This window comes from Dipodomys merriami, unplaced genomic scaffold, assembly GCF_024711535.1.
Source record: "Dipodomys merriami isolate MVZ:Mamm:240054 unplaced genomic scaffold, mDipMer1.0.p SCAF_901, whole genome shotgun sequence".
Classification (NCBI taxonomy): Eukaryota; Metazoa; Chordata; class Mammalia; order Rodentia; family Heteromyidae; genus Dipodomys; species Dipodomys merriami.
The window spans coordinates 304,833-322,842 of NW_027206515.1; the positions used below are offsets into that span (position 1 = coordinate 304,833).

The 18,010-nt window shown below is 43.3% G+C and overlaps 1 long non-coding RNA gene across 1 annotated transcript in view; it reads right to left on the bottom strand.

Moving 5' to 3' along the window:
- Positions 1–12,971, bottom strand: part of LOC138821257 (uncharacterized) — a 76,540-nt gene extending 63,569 nt beyond the window's left edge. Inside the window, exon 1 of the long non-coding RNA XR_011370104.1 lies at positions 12,850–12,971. This is a non-coding gene — a long non-coding RNA (uncharacterized lncRNA). The remainder of the gene's footprint in view (positions 1–12,849) is intronic.
- Between the last annotated feature and the right edge of the window lie 5,039 nt (positions 12,972–18,010).

An 18,010-nucleotide genomic window follows, 5' to 3' on the forward strand; every position in this document is an offset into this window, starting at 1 on the left:
CTCCAGTAAACCACTAGAAAACTGGACGTGGTGCTCTGACTTAGAAAACCAAGTACCTCTCCATCCTTCCCTCCCTCCCTTTCCCTCCTCTCTCCAACCCTCTCCCAACCCCTCCCTCCCCCCTCTCTCTTCTCTCTCCTCTTTCAGTTTCTTTTTTCTCTATTTTGGATGTTCATGGGGCATGAACTTGGGGCCTGGACACCATCCCTGAGCTCTTATGTTCAAGGCTAGCACTTTGCTGCTTTAAGCCTCAACCCCACTTCTGCTTTTCATTTAGTCAATTGAAGAAAAGAGTTTTAGGGACTTTCCTGCCTGGGCTGGCTTTGAACCACAATCCTCAGATCTCGGCTTCCTAAGTAGTTAGAATTGCAGGCATAAGCCTCCTGTGCTTGGCTCCCTCTCTCTTATTAGCACTGAGAAATAAACAATTCCTAAACTCCAGCGTGTTAGCAGCAAAAGAGACAGCAGAAACCATGGGACCTATGTTTCTTTGGGCCAGGCTTACTTCACTTAATATAATTTTTTTCCAAGTCTTTCCATTTCCTAATGAGTGGTGAGATGCCATTCTTTCTGATGGAGGCATAGAATTCCATTACACACACACACACACACACACACACACACACACACACACACACACACACACACACACACAGAGAGAGAGCACATTTTTCCAATCCATTCATCTACTGAGGAGCATCTGGGTTGGTTCCATATCTTGACTATGGTAAATAATGCTGCCATAAACATAGTTGCTTAGAAAGCTGAGATCTGAGGATGGTTGTTCAAAGCCAGCCCTGGCAGGAAAGTCTGTGAAACTGTTATTGTCTATTAACCGGCAAAAGCAGAGCAGTGGCTCAAGTGGTATATTGCTAGCCTTGAGCAATAAGCTTCAGTAAGGAGTTCAAGCTTAGAATGGTACAAGTAAAGTACAAGTGAAGGAGAAGTGGAAGGATGAGAGGAGGGGAGAGAAAATTAAAGAGGAGGAAAATGCAAACAATTGCACTAAAAATATAGCTCAATAATGATACAATAATAAAATGATGATACAGGGCTGGACGGTGGCCTGCCTTGCATGCACGAGGCCCTGGGTTCAATTCCTCAGCACCACATAAGCAGAAAAAGCTGGAAGTGGTGCTGTGGCTCAAGTGGTAGAGAGCTAGCCTTGAGCTGAAGAGCTGAAGGACAGCGCCTAGGCCCAGAGTTCAGGCACCATGGCTGGCCAAAAAAAAAAATAAATCAAAAAAAAAATAAAATGATGATACAAATTTTTATAGCATAATATGAAAAGGAAAGGCAAAGCCGATGCTGGTGTCTCATGCCTGTAATCCTAGCAAATGAGGAGCTTGAGATAAGAGGATCATGGTTTAAAGCCACCTTGGGCAGAAAAATCAGTGATTTTTTTTTATCAGTTGAGGGGCTTTAACTCAGGGCCTTGAGCTCTTTTGAAATGTATTTCAAACTACTTAATTAGAGATGCTGTCATGGCGGCATCACACCTCACCTCCAAATATTTCCTTCCTTCACAAGCCTATCAACTCATCTGCAGCTGACCCTTGAGAATTATCTAGGCTCCACCTGTATTCTATGCATGCCATCCTGGCATCACAGAGGCACCTCCAGAGCCACCAACAGCAACTTACTTCAGGAAATAAGGCCATGGTTCTATCCCCACACTTGCTGCAAATTATAGAGCTCCCCATTTTTGTAACAAATTTCATATGAAAAGGATTGCCACAGATAAAATAAGATTGAACAGCATTAGACAGTTCATGTGAACATGGCTTTTGTGCCACAGCATCCCAGTGCTATAGCCTAAGGTAGTGCAACAGATAACAGACACTTTCCCAAGACACTTCCTGTCCCTCCAGAGTGGCTACTGATTTTAGCAGGGCCTTAGTCACACTACCTTTTTTTTCCCTAGACTTCTAGAGTGCTTTCCTAGATTCTTGCTGAATAATTGAAGAATTTACAAAGTGAATATCTGTCTTCAATAGGGATTGGCACATTAAGAGACACTCAAGCCGTTATTGACACCTGTCAAGCTGTTATTGACACCTGAAATCCTGTTTTATTTTTGCCTCCACCATGAAGTAGTTGAAAGTAAAGTCACAGTACCAGCTTTGGCTTGCATTAAAATTGAACATTAGACAAGGAATAATAGAGTGTTCCATCTTATTGCAATGTAAGTAAAAGTATATACAATTTAAAGTCAGCCTTCAGTTATCCTAAACCATATTTCACATGTTTAATACATACATATAAGTACCAGCTATACACATATAGACAATAGAAATATAGACTAAAGTTCCATCATCACTGAAATCCTACTCATAAAGTATCTGCTGAAGAATACCAGCCTGGGCTGAGAAATTGGCTCAGTGGTAGAGTGCTTGCCTTGCATGCATGAGGCCCTGGGTTCGATTCCTCAGCACCACATAAGCAGAAAAAAGCTGGAAGTGGTGCTGTGGCTCAATTGGTAAGGGGCTTACCTTTTGGTCAAGAGCTGAGGGAGAGTGCTCAGGCCCAGAGTTCAGGACAACCAACCAAAAAAACAAAGAAGAAAAAGAAGAACAGCAGCCTGATACCATGATCAGGATACCATTATCCCAGCCAAGTTTAACTACATTTCTGTGTCCTTAGTCTCCTTCCTTAAAGACTAATGCTGTAAATCTCCACATAATCTCTAGCATTGGTAGATCCTTGTTTTTTTTTTCATTTGGTTTTGATGTTTTGCAACAGTGTTACTATGCAGCCTAGACAGGCAACGTGCTGACAATATCCTGCCTCTGCTTCTAGCAGCTGAGATAACAGTCACACCATCATGCACAGCTAAATCTATTCAATTGTAAACTTTAGCTCTTTTAGCAATGTGATCTTGAGTTTCTTATCTTTGAACTTCAGTTCCTTCACTTAATAGCCAGGAATGACAGAATTTGGTATTGGCATAAGAATGAAATAAGACAATGGGTGAACAAATGCATCAATGGTATTCAATAGACACTATGCTGAAGATGCACTATTCAACTTGCGGGTGGGGATTGGAAGGGAAAATTGGGAGTGGGGAAAGGATGACATTGTCCAAAAAGAAATGTATGCTTAACTTATGTAACTGTAATCCCTCTATATATCAACTGTATAATGAAAAATTAAAAATAAAAATATATTAAAATGAAATAATATAAATTTTAAGAAGGTGCTTCAAAAACAAAGTCTCAATTAACAGAAGGGATGTGAAGGGTAAACAAAGGAGGAGGCTGCAATGCTTGGTAAGAAATGTATGCATTATCCTGCCCATGTAATTGTAACCCCGCTGTACAGTATGTTCACAAATAAAATAAAAATAAAAGTCTCAATTAACGTTAAGTTCTAGTAAGTATTCTTCATGAAGTATAGAGTTGTCCTATTTAAATTTGTTTAGTCCATGTAAGGCACAGTGAGAGACAAGGATTGGGAAGCTCTAAGTGTCAGGAAGGACTTGGGGAAAGTATGTGGGATCCTCTCTTATCTGAAAAAAATATAACATTAACCAATGGGGCTGGAGGGATGCCTTCAGTGCTAGATTGCTCCCTGATTTCCAAATCCAAGAATATAAAATATGGTAATAGACAAAAAAATTGCAAGTTAGTGACTAAACAAACTTAATTCTATGTGAAAGACAGAAAATAGTCTCTCTGAGCTCAAGGAATGCAGATTTCTATTTCTTTTCTCATGCCATGAAGAAATCAAGCTAGCCTTGAATTTCTGAACACTTTGCTTTTCCAGCTAATCTATTCCTGATGCACTGGAGACTTGTGAACCTGGCTTTGTTAGTCATGACAACAGCTCAAGTGTAGGCAAATTACATAATAAGCATACTGGATACTCAGGAAAGATATAATAAGATCAGAAAAGGGAATTGTAGAATGATAGCTAAAAGAAGCTCAAAGTCCAGGAGACTGTTAGCTCCAATAAACTACTTAGAAATAGCTGGAGGTGACACTGTGTGACCTGCAGCTATGACAAGATCATACTAGAGAAGCACTTTGTTGGTAGGTTTGGGGCCATGGAGCAGCTCAGCAAGAATGCTGGGTGGGTTGGGAGGCATTAGAGCAGCAAGAATGGTCTGTCTCTTGGGTGTGTTCAGAGAGCCTATGTTCAGAGTGCCATTGTGGCACTACATAGGGCATGGTGGAGTCTGAACCAAGCAGATTCTGCAAGGGGCCAAAGCATGGTACTTATTCATGTTGGACAGCCCTTGCCTTAACTATGACCTGTCATGTACACCAGAGTTCTGGACCCAAACTAATAATAAAGGCTTTCAACCAAAGAAGCACATAGGCAGTGTGAATGACTGGAAGGAGTAAGCATGTGGACCAGAAGTGAGACATGGGAGCAAGATGGGGGATTCTAAGATATCCTCACTGAGCAACACATCTAGTCAGCCATAAGTCTCATAGCACTGACACGAGTACCACTGACAGCTTGATGCAGCTGGAATAGTCCAGGCTATGGGGAGCATCAATGCTGTTTCAACCTACAACTTGCCACTTAGGCTTGGCGAAATGATGGGAACCATTGGTGTGGCTACCAGCCTCTGTGACATACTGTCAACTGACCAGAGCAAGTCTCTTCATGGTCATGGTTCTTCTCCTGGGGAAAGGGTTCCCAGTAAAAGGCAGAGAGTGGCAGTGTCTTAATGAGTTCCCATTGTTGTGACAGAAGATCTGATACAGACAAATTAAAGCAGGACAGGCTTATTTTGCCTATAATTTCAGGATTTTTCAGTACACGTAAGTTTTTATAAGAAAACCTTCTCACATACTGAGTGATTCCTTGGAAGTAGATGGAGGAGAGAATGAGAATGAGAACATATTGATGTACCTGGCATTCTCCTTTTAGGATATTTATTCTCTCAGGCTCCCAGAATGGGATGGTAATGTTCATCTACATTGAGTGAAGATCTATCCACACTGATAATCCTCCTTGCAATAACACAATGTAACCCAAGGAGTGCTTTCCTAATCTCCTAGCTACTTCTTAATCCACTCATGCTAATAATACTCACCATATCCATCACAAGTCCACCTTTATTAACCTGGAACCCAAATAGTTCTTCATAACCCTAAGATTCCACCTTTGCTCTTGTAGGTTTTTGTCCATCCATTTCCCAGAATTCCCCATGGCTGTAAACAATCGAAAAGTCTTCAAAATTTTAAGACTAAATTTTCTTATGCGATTCTAGGAAAACTCTTAGGCATGAGTCACTATGAAGTGAAAAACAACTCATATACACTAGAGGGAAAATGGCACAGATTATAGATTTCCACTCAATCAGAAAGGAAAATTCCCACCTTATGGTACTTTTACTTGCAGGCCACAGGACATTTACCTTTTTTTTTTTTTCAGTCGTGGGGCCTGAACTCTGGGCCTGGGCACTGTCCTCAGATCTTCAGCTCAAGGCTAGCAGTCTACCACTTGAACCACAGCTTCACTTCTGGCTTTTTCTGCTTATATATTGCTGAGAAATCAAACCCAGGGCCTCATGCTTGCAAAGCAAGCACTGTACCACTGAGCCACCTTCCCAGCCTCAGGCATTCTCCTTAACAGGCATTTCATATTCCTGACATGACCAATACCCTGAGGGCTCCACTACAGATTAGATTTCATCCTCACAGCATCACACATCACCCTCTGAGGAGCAGCCTTTGGGGATTTCATCCAGGACACATGGACTCTTTTTTTGTTTGTTTGTTTGTTTGTTTGTTTTCTTGGAGATGGGGACAACACTTTTCTGCCTTGGTAGGCATTGATCCAGCTCCCAGTAATATGATAAGGTGGGATTACAAGCATGTGCCACTGCTGCCAAGCTCTCAAATTCTTCTCAAAACCACTACTTTCTAGGGTGTTTTTTGTTCAATTTAATTTATAAATTTATTTTTTATTTGTTGCAGTTTAAAAAACTTTATTATACTACACACTCTATTAGTAAATGCACCAGATTTCATTTTCTCAAATGGTGAATGGAGTGCAAGATGGTCATCGCATGTTTCTTCATTACGAAGCACAGGATCTGATTGAGGGATGGCTTTAGTGTATTCCTACTGAGTAACCACAGAAGTGTGGAAGCCTACCATTGTCCTGTCATCAGATGTCAGAGGAAGGTCCACTTTAGATTGGAAGTAAATGTTTCAAGATAGTTCTCTCTGCTCTTATCCACTTCTGCTGCTATAATAGTGTATCAGGATGCTTATCAAGCAGGAAGAGAAAAGATATTGCAAAGGAAACTGCTTTTAAAGTCCACCTAGGCACACCGATTTTCATTCCATGGAGCCTGTCATCTTGCTTAAATCTGGGTCCTACAAGTTACCAACTACATGTATTTTTAAATGTTTGTCTACAAATGCTTTTTCCAGGGTGTTACAAGTTAACATTATGTGCAAAGTGCACATAATTGCTCTCATGAAATAGCCTCTATTAAACACCAAGAGTTGTGCATTAGTAACCTCTAATGCATTTCTTAGCCTTTTCTAGTTGACAATTGATAGTAACCACAACCATGGCATAGTGGGTCACACCTGTAAACCTAGGAAGTAGATTTGTGGTTTGAAGCCATCCTGGGCAAAAACTTTGTGAGACACCAACTCATCCATATCAAATGAGTGCCACTTTCAGCTTTTTCTGCTTATGTGGTTTGTGCTGAGGAATCGAATCTAGGGCCTCATGCATGCAAGTCAAGCACTTACCACTGAGCCACCTTCCCCACCGAGTTTAATTTATTTTTTAATTTCCAAAATAGCTCCAGAAGCCGGGCGCTGTTGGCTCACGCCTGTAATGCTAGCTACCAAGGAGGCTGAGATCTGAGGATCGCGGTTCAAAGCCAGCCCGGGCAGGAGAGACCGTGAGACTCCTATCTCCAATAAACCACCAGAAAACCGGAAGTGGCGCTGTAGCTCAAGTGGTAAGCATTCGCCTTGAGCTGAAGAACTGAGGGACAGCACCCAGGCCCAGAGTTCAAGCCCCACGACCGACAAAAAAAACAAAAAACAAAAAAACAAAATAGCTCCAGAAGTGGAGCTATGGATCCAATGGCAGAATGCTACTCCTCAACCAAAAGAGCTCAGGGACACAGCTTATTAAGTAAAAAATAAAAAGTTTTCAGTTTCTTTAGAAACAGAGCAGAGTTTATAGAAAAATTAAATGCAATAAGTTATTTTTCTGAAAGCAGACAGTCAGGATGAATTTGCTCCTTCTCCTCTGACTCCATCTCAGCTAAAATCTTGACTAAGACAATAAGGACTAACCTCTAACAAAAGTTTTATGCCCATGGTTCTGTAATGCTAGCTGCTGAGATCTGAGCACCATGGTTCAAACTCAGCCCAGGAAAGTCCATGAGGCTGGTACCTCCAATTAATCACCAAAATGCAGAAAGTGATGTTGTGACTCAAGTGGCAGAGCACTATCCTTGAACCAAATTGCTCAGGGACAGTGCCCAGCCCCGAGTTTCATCACTATGATCAGTAAATAAAACATAGAGAATATAGGGAATTATACAAAAAGCCAGATTCTACCAAATAAGTAAAGAAGAGATGAACTCCCTGTCCTGCTGCCCAGAAGCTAGAAACTGCAGTGTTCCCAGGCAGGATGCACATGTGCACACCTTTGATTGCATAGTTACAATAGCAGAGCATGAGGTATTCTAACTCCTGAAAAATGCCTTTGGCTTGGCCTTTAGCTGGTTGTTTTGCAGTTGGAATTTCCTAGACTTTTCTGCCTAGGCTGCTTTTGAACTGTTATTCTCTAGCTCTCAGCATGCTCACTAAATAAGATGACAGCATGATCCATCGTGGGATGACACATTGCTGAGGAACTTCTTTGAAACAATGGAGATGAAAATCCCCATAAACGATTGTAGTTTACTGTGCAATATTGAGTGGTGGTTAGTCTGTTCAGGAAGGTGTACAACAGCCATCAGCAGCTCTGAGCTCAGCACTTCTGGTGTTCAGCACTGAGCATTTTTTAATTGGGCTATCCCTTTATATTATTGCAAGTGTTCTTTATTTTATGTTCAAGAATCTTATAACAAACAAGACTTGAAAATAATGTTTTCTGTTTTCCATTCTGGTGTGGGCTGAGGAGGGAGGGAGAGGAAAGGATAGAGAAGGGAGGTGGCCTGAGAAGGCAGTGGGGACTGGCAGGGCATCGGGGCCTGAGCTGGTTCCCCAGTTCCTTCTGAATAAAGTGAGACTGCATTGTTGGACAGTCTGTAGGGACAGGACACACTAGTGGGAGTCCATAGTGGCTCTCTCCAGGACTGCAGTGTCCTGGTCCCTCCTGCCTGCTTTCAAGTGCCCTGGATGTGGCCCTCTCGTGGGCCCTGGTAGGTGAATATCCTTAGGTCGCCCCGCTGGCTGTCTGTTCCCAGATTTGCCATGATTAGGAGCTGCCCCTCCTCACTCTGGTTCCAAGCCCAGCACTATCTGCCTCCTACCAGCACCTCCCCACTCATGCCTCATGCCTGCAAGGCAAGCATTCTTCCACTGCTGACTCATTATTTTTTCTTGTTCAAAACACCATTGCTAGGAGGGATGAGTGACAATGTTGTCAGACACCTTGTATTTATATAGTGTCTTGTAGAATGGGAACTTCTTTGTATAATTACCTAAAGATAACAATAACAATAACAACAATAATAATAAATGTTTAAAAAACACCATTGCTTCTGTCCTGCACTGATAGAAAAATATCGTAGTTCCCTTACCTGCACCTCTGATAAATGATTTTTTGTCAAGATTTCTGATTTACTAGAGACAGCTTACATTTGACCATTTATGTCAGTCACACCACACCGAGGTGACTCTCAGGTCAGTGAAGGAGCTCTGAGCCCAGCTTATCACCCCATCCAATTCTACTGACTTTAATCAAGTGCACTATTCCCTACCTGGTAACATTCCTAATGAACCTCATGATCATTTACAACATCCTTCTGGACTTCCTGGATATGAGAAGGCACTGGTCAGGTGAGTCCTAGGTCTGTGGGAGCAAAGTCTCCTGCTGAGCCCTGAATTCTGAGCTCTGGAAACTTGTTTGTTTGTTTGTTTGTTTGTCGGTCGTGGGGCTTGAACTCTGAGCCTGGGCGCTGTCCCTTAGTTCTTCAGCTCAAGGCGAGCGCTCTACCACTTGAGCTACCGTGCCACTTCCGGTTTTCTGGTGGTTTATTGGAGATAGGAGTCTCACGGTCTCTCCTGCCCGGGCTGGCTTTGAACCGCGATCCTCAGATCTCAGCCTCCTTGGTAGCTAGGATTACAGGCGTGAGCCACCAGCGCCCGGCGGAAACTTGTTTGTTTAATGTAAGCCACTTTTGATTTATGAATTTTTCATTTTTCTATTTTTACAAAATAGAATTTTTGAAGCAAGTCTTGATTTATGAAGATAAGGTGGCATTTGCTATTGGTACAGAGAATAAATATAGTTAATGTAAACCTTCATCATAAAGGAAGGTAGTTGTTATTTGTGGGAGCTCTGGTAAGAATGTTTTTCCAGTCCCAAGTCTTGAAATCTGAGCCTAGGCACTGTCCCTGAGCCTCTTTGTGCTCAAGGGTAGCACTCTATCACTTGAGCCACATTGAAACACTTGAGCCACTACACAGTTTTTTCTGATTAGCTTATTGTAGATAAGTGACTCCTACCCAGGTTGGCTTAAAACTGCAATCCCCAGATCTCAGCTTCATGAGTATCAATAATTACAGATGTGAGTAACTGGCACCCAGCTGGTAATTGAATATTTTTAAAAATTGTATATTCCCAGAGACAGTCATGATGGTTTATTGCTTGCTGTTTTGGAGGTCTGAACTCACATTAGAGATACTGAGAACTCAGTAGTCTGTGTAGGAAACCTAATATATTGGCATCTGTCACATGATAGCTTGCTATTATTAAAGTTTCATCTTTGTGTTAGAGATGCTGAGATATGAAGATTAAGGGTAAAAGCCAGCCTAGGCAGGAAATCTGTGATACTCCAGAAACTTGCCCCAAACAAATCCAGAAGTGGAGGTGTGGCTCCAGTGGCAGAGTGCAAAAAAAAAAGAAGCTCAAAGACAACACCGGCCCTGAATTCAAGCGTCAGTATTCAATACTCAGGACTGGGGCACACACACACATACACGCACACACACACACACACACACACACACACACTGGTCTCTCTCTCTCTCTCTCTCTCTCTCACACACACACACACACACACACACACACTGGTCACACACACACACACACACACACACTGGTCATAGGTGGCTCCTGCCTGTAATCCTAACTCAGGATGTAGCAATCTGAGGATCGTGCTTCAAAGCCAGCCCCTGCAGGAAAGGCCGTGAGACTTTTGTCTCCAATAAACCACTCAGAAAACTGGAAATGGCAGTGTGGTTCAAGTGGTACAGCGTTAACCTTGAGCTAAAATTCTGAGGGACAGGGTCCAGGCCCAGAGTGTTTTTCCATGACCGACAAAAGAAAAGGAAAAAGAAAGAGCAAGAAATAAATAAAAAGAAAATGCAAAGATTTGGGGAAACAACAAAAACAACAACAAAACCCACAGGACTTCTATCTTGGGTAGAAAGCTGACCACCTAGGAAAACATACTAGTGAAATGTTGACCCTGACCACACACTACGTCATGGATCTTGGAATAATAGCTGTTTCTAAGGAAAATAGGACCCTGCACAAAACTATGAACTACAGTGTAGTATATTCAGGAAGGATAATGTCAAGGAAACTGGGGTAGACAAGTGAAGACAGGAAGGGTAGATGAATGTAGCCATGACAGTCAATGTGAATGTGTGAAAATGGAACTAGACAAACTGAGGTGATGGGGGCTGGGGAAGGGATGACAAGAATGATAAAACGGGTGACATCTATCACATGCATTGTACTCATGATCCCAAGTATGGAAATTAAAACCCTTTGTACATCAACTTCATAAAATACTATTAGTAAATGTAATGATACATTGCACTCACAAACTGATATGTTGAATTGAAGTTCTTTGTACAATTACTTAAGTATTTCTATAATAATAAATTCCTTATTAAGCTGGGCATTGGTGTTTCATGCCTGTAATGGTAGCTACTGTGTATGTTGAGCTCTGATGTTTCCGGTCTCACATTCTTCCTCTCTGCTTTGACAGTATAATATCATCATTATTTATGATCGCCTACTTTAGAAATCTTTTTTTTTTTTTTTTTGGTCCTGGGGCTTGAAATCTGTGCTTAGGCACTGTCCTTGTGCTCTTCAGCTCAAGGTGAGCACTCTACCGCTTGAGCCACAGCACCACGTCCGGTTTTCTAGTGGCTTATTGGAGATCAAGAGTCTCACAGACTTTCCTGCCAGGGCTGGTTTGAACAGCGATCCTCAGATCTCAGTCTCCTGAGTAGCTAGGATTACAGGCATGAGCCACCGGTTCCTGGCTCACTGTAATAATCTTGAACACACATTTTACTCCGTGTTTTACAATGCGTAATAATATTCTCACATTGATAGCCTGTGAAGCTGCTGTGGGTTTGGTATTACTCTTGTAGTGTAAAATAACTATACTCATTACCTGCAAAGCCTTAGTCTCTGACAATGCTGAAAATTATTCCCCCCAGAACCATATTCATCTCTATACCTTGATATTCCTAAAGTCACAGGAATGATCTGAATTAATTCAACCATTCATCACCTACTTATTAGCATGGAATGTCTGTTCATATGTACTCGCTATCATGAAAATTACTTTCACTACTTTTCATTTTTCTCTTTACCCCATTCTAACCCTATCACCCTGACTTTTCCTACATTAGTTCACCTCACCTATCCAAGCAGCCATTAACATACAGAAAACAGGTAAATACTAATTGTTTTTCAAGTCCTATCATTACAATACATGCATGGAACTTATTTCATTTTAGGTTTTATGTGAAGCAAGCCTAATTGTGACTCTCCTAATCATTATCTGAGAAGGGAGTCTGACAGAACAACCTAGCATCTGCACGCTCCCAGAGCACCCTCTAGCGGGAAGCGGCGCTCACTACACCCTGGGCCCCATGATACCCACGCGCTGAGCGCGCCCTCTGGAGGGAAGCAGCGCTCACTGCACCCAGGCTCTGAGCACCGCAGTAGTTTCAGCTCCAGCCCGTGGAATGGCCTGGCCCTGGAGACCTGGGCTGCTCTCAGGACAGTCCTTCTCCACTAAGAGTCATCCTTATCATCCCTTAATAAAAGGGCAAAGGAGAGGAGGAGGGTGCAGCGGAAGGAGGTGACCAGGAGGGACGTAGAAGCTGCGGGCACTGCGGTCCGGTGCGGGTGCGGTGGCCCAGCCCCTGCCTCCGATTTCATCTACGCAGCTTTTCCCATGACGGTTGAGATACCGAATCGGTTATTTCTTGAAAGATTGTCCCCGAGCCGCTCTGCCTCTCCCTGCCTTTCCCTCAACGAAGGCGGCTTGACAATGTGTGGGTGTCCAGCACACTTGGGGGCCGTTCCATCTCCTGATGCTGTTCGCTGTCCCGCTTTGCTGCTAGGTGCTGCGGTCCGAACCCTGGTTCCCATGACCCACAAACACCCCCGGAGCCGGTCCACACAGAGCCCCGGAAGGACCCAGTTCTCTGCCCGGCGGCTCCCCCTGCGGGTCCTGTCGACCACACCCTGCACCGGCCACTGACAACCCTGACTAGGGGACCGATTCCGGACCCTGACCTCCGGCAATGCGGGGGGGGGGGGGGGGGGGGGGCGGAAGGGGGCAGGGCTGCGCATGTGCAGTGGGGCTTACGGGGCAGTGGAGGATCCGCCACCTCCCACCAGGTGTTTCCATAAGGCATGGCGTGCTGGACTCACCGGATCCAGCTCCTGGGATGGTGCCACCAAGGCCTTGGCCAGAGTTGTGCCTGCTGCTCAGCGCTTCTGATTCTCTACCACAAGTTTAGACCAGGATCCGTGCCCAGACATGAGCCAGCCACGTTCACGACCCGGCTACCCCGAGCCAGAGCCCCGAGGCCACCCTTCCCCGCGAGCACCAGGCCGGGCTCCGCCCCCCGTGCCGCCAGTGTGCAAGCGAGAGCACGATGGCGTGAGGCTTTATTCAGTACAGGTTCATGCAGCCTGCGGGAGCCGAGGCTTTTCAGCGAAACGGCTTCTCCTTGGGTCAGTAGATGCGGCTTGGTCGCACAGATTGGCTCACCAGGAATGCAAACCCAGATGTGAGGCAATGCAGGGCCCAATCACCATGGAGACCAGAACCTGCAGGCATTACCATTGAATGGAATCCCTGGGCTTCAGGAACTAGTGTTGAAGGAAATACACAAAAGCCCCACCGGGGCCTCAGTTTATGTATAGCCAGCTTGTTAGTCATGCAACATTTATACCACCTACTGAAGTTTGGAAAAATTGTAAGGTAATTTTTAATGTGATTCTGTGTTTCTGAGAAAATCTAAGCTTTTGTGGTGGTGGTGGTGGTGGTGCAATATAACTTCCTGGTAGATTTAAGTTTGGGATATATAGGAAATAAAAATTAGGTTGCCTAGTGCCCGGTCAGATAGTACATGCCATTCTTACGCTGACAAATAGATTCGTTTGTGGACAGGAACATGAAAGGGTACATGTTAAAATATGTATTTTTCATTAATCTGCATGGATTATGTAGAACATCAAAGCTGTTTTTAAAAGAGAGATTCGTGGATGTATTTGTGCTGTGCTTTCATTTCTTTGTAAATGAAGTAACGATTGATAATACACTTGTTGACCTTTTCACGCCTTCATATATATGTACACATATATAGAAATAGATGTCTGTTTTTTTGGTTTTCCAGTGTTTGGAAAGGAACTGATGGCAAAATTAATATTAAGTATACTTTGCCAGATAACCATGCAGACAGCAAGGTACAGAGAACAAAGAAAGGTTTATTGGTGGGGAAAGAGTGCCTGCAAGACTCCTTCTCCCAAGGGAGGAATGAGAAGAAGCACCGGTTATTTTTTGGGGTGACCTATATAACCTAGGAGGTGTAGGAGGTGCTAGAAGGTGCTAGGAGGTGGAGACCCTGGTGTCCACGTGTGGGCCAGGGGCTTCATCATGTCAGACTAGGATTTATGCCTCCTATCCACCTAGTAGATAAGGGTCCTGCAACTGCCCAAATCTGAAGGTCACCCTAAGGGGTTCTTGTTGCCTTATATGGTGGTATTGGTCCCAGAGAAGTGCCATCCCAAGGTAAAGGGGGTTGGAAGTTGATTATGTACTGCCATTACTATGTGGGCCTAGTGTTGCTTAGGAAGGGAGTATGTTAAGCTGTGGAGAAGGGAGGGAATGGACTAAAGCTATGGGAAGGGACTCATTTTGCTAACAGAAACTTAGATTATCTACTGATGAGCTATACCTCCACCTTAAAAACAATTATAATTGTAGACATCCCATACTTCAAGGTCAACTTAAAGCATGAGTGGCAAAGCCAAACACAAACATGTCAATTAAATAAAAACAGATTTTGGTTTGTTTTGTCATAAGTCATGAACTACTAAGTATTGTATCACTATATTTAGAAATTCTTTACTATCTTGTTGGCACTTTAAATTTATCTAAGTAGTCATTGATTTTGAAAATCACAGCATGCTTAGTAGGGGTCAATTAATGGTCCTGTTGAGGAGGTCATGTTGAGGAAAGACCCACAGCCTTTTCAGTGTGCTCTTGCAGTTGGTCCTTGAGAGGGAGAAAAGGACTGTAGCTAGAGCCAGGAGAAGGCATGTAAGGCCCTTTCACAGTGAAAAGGAATGAGACAAAAGCAAGGTGGGATTCGGATTTCTCTACCTGTCTGTCTTCTTGTGACCTGATGACAGAGTCTGGACTACCATGGATCCTCTGGCCTGTGTTTTATTGCAAAGGCAATGAGTGAAGAAAAGTTATGTGATTTGAAGTTAAGAGGGATTTTGGGTCAGCCTTACTCAGCCTTATGTACTATTGTTGATCAGGTGTGATGTAATGGCGGGCTGACTTTTTCTCTTTTTTTCGGAGGGGGGGGAGGCTGGTTGTGGGGCCTGAACTCTGGGCCTGGGCGCTGTCCCTCAGCTCTTCAGCTCAAGGCTAGCGCTCTACCACTTGAGCCACAAGCCACTTCCGTCTTTTTTCATTTTGCTTATGTGGTGCTGAGGAATGGAACCCAGGGCCTCAGGCATGCAAGGCAAGCGCTCTACCACTGAGCCATCTTCCCAGCCCTTATTTGTTCTATTTATTTCTCTCCTTCCTCATCAATCCCCAAACCATATCTGTGGCAGTATTTGTTGTATATATTTTGATATCCTATTATTAGGTGTATACAGTTTGTGAGTATGTTTAACATGTCATTAGTATGTCTTTATCTCAAACCTAGGCATCATGCATGCATTACTAATGCTGTGCATTCAACGATGGCATATCTTCAACTTATAGTGTAATTATTTCTCTGTTGGAAATGTACTGTATTTTCTAGTAATTCCTTTCCAGAACATGTTAAATGTTTATGCAAGAAGAGATAAGGTTAGAGAGATTTTCCTTATCCTTACCTTTCTCTCCATCTGTATTCTCAAGAGATAAAATTTCACGAAATCATATGACAATAAATTTGCCGCGGACCGGGTTCTGTCGGGACGACGGAGGATACCTAGGGGAGGAACCTGGAATAGGTGGGGAGATGGCAAACAGACAACTCAGACACAAGAGGAGTGGATGCTGAGTGCTGAGTGCTGAGTGAGATTTAATGCAGAGGATAGCAAACTTTTATAAAAGAAGTCTCCATGAGAAAGGGCAAAAGGTTACACAATCTTGCTGCATGGCTTCATTCTTGGGTGGTCACCAGCTGGGCACCTGATAGGCATTTGTCTCCGGCTTATTTCTAAGGAATACAATGGGTTTGGGTTTCGATGTTTGTCACCAATTAACCATTACCTATTTTTATAGAGGCCTTAACTTTCCCATAAGATCTTTCCTGTCTCTTTTTTAATAGTAAACTTTAAGGAGACCTAGCAATTCTCTTAGTAAATAGCAGGAAATTCTCTCTCCATAATTATCTCAGCAATTGCCCATACATTCTTTCTGTTTTAACTGAGCCTATAGCTTCTTGTAAATTCCTTACAAATAATTCCTTCTGCTGAAGTGACTTTGTGAAAACCCCCAATACTTTTATATTTACTTATAACTTGTCTCCTAGCCTCCATAAGAGGGGTCTCAGGTTAGCACTTAACTCTGGTGAGTCCGTCATATTTTTTAAGACACTCATCAGATATTGGAGTCGTCAACACTCTTAAGAAAGAGCTTTGAATAAGGGAACGTTGACAATGAGCAAGTACATAAAGAAGTAGAAGCAGTAAAGGATTAACAGACACTCTTATGAGGGAAAGAAAGACAGAAACACATCTTTTCCCAGGGGTTTGCCAGCCTTTTTCCAGGAGTAGGCCTCTTAGAAGCCCTATTCTCCGAGGTAGACTTCGGTGAAGTCCCAAAACTTGGAGATAGGTCTCTGTAAAGCCCCATTCTCTGAGGTAGACTTCGGTGAGGTCCCAAAACTCAGAGATAGGTCTCTGAAGCCCCTATCATGGTCTGATAGATGGTTTCCCATGCTAAGCAGACTCCACTGGAGTTGGCGTGGCATAAATTAATTTGAAATCATATGTCATCACTATGTGAAGATCATTGCTATTATTTAGGCATATTAAATGTCAGTTATCAGCTAAATGAAGTGGCTTTTCATACCTCAATCTATAACCCATATTGCCCCCTCTTTCCCTTTATTTCCTCCATTTCCTATTCTCTGTGAAGTGTGAGGGGAGGTTGGCTAAGGGGGAGAGGGAATTGCTTATTTTCCTGGCTCTGCTACCTAGCTTGGTACCAATACCACTGCTTTGAATAATCTGTGGAGAGTGTCAGGCAGCCCAGAAGACAAATCAAATCTTGGACTGAGTTCTGTGGTTCCACCTCTGTGGAACTCTGTTGCATTCCTACAGTGCCCTGCTTTTTACCCCACCTTTGGACCGACAAGAATTCTCTGGCTTATTTCCTGTCAGACAACTGGAATTCCTAACCTGGGTAGTTGCAGAAAATGGACAGTAGGTGGCGAGCGCTCACCATAACATTGCCTAGAGAGGGAGAAGAAAGTTGGTGATGGCTGGACTCTGGCATATCAGTGATTATCCTGGTACCATACCTTGGTTGCACCGTGTTCTGCCTGACTGAGGCACGCATGACAGTACTGATATCTGCCAGTTTTCACTCTTGCATGATATAATACTAATTCACCCTGAGGAAATCTGTAGTAGAGCTGCTACCTCAGTCATTTATATACTGTAGCTTCTCAGTTCCAAATGTACATTTTTGCTGTAAACATAATTAGTCTCTGAGCTGGGTGCTTATGGCTTAAGCCTATAATCCTAGGTACAGTGATGGCTTAGAGACATCGGAGTATCATGATTCAAAGCCACCATTGGCAGGAGACACCCATAAGTGGTGCTGTGGCTCAAAACTGGTAGAAAACTAGTCGTATATAAATAAAACGTTCTGTGATAGTGCCCCAAACGCTTAGGTGTAGCCACACAGTAAAGAAAGAGATAAAGACAGATTGTCCCTTGGAGGAATTAACAATGTGTCCTTTGTGAGGGTTAGCATCTGTTTGTAATTTTTACAGAATCATAAGTTAAAAGATTTACAAGCCGGGAGCTGGTGGCTCACGCCTGTAATCCTAGCTACTCAGGAGGCTGAGATCTGAGAATCGCAGTTCAAAGCCAGCCCGAGCAGGAGAGACCATGAGACTCCTATCTGCAATAAACCACCAGAAAACCGGAAGTGGCGCTGTAGCTCAGGTGGTAGAGCGCTCGCCTTGAGCTGAAGAGCTGAGGGACAGCGCCCAGGCCCATAGTTCAAGCCCCACGACCGACAAAAAAGAAAAAAAAATTACAATACAATAGTTTAGCTGGAGTTAAAATGGAGTATTGGCCTTCACCATTCAAAATAGAATTAACCAATCACATTCAAAACTCAAAC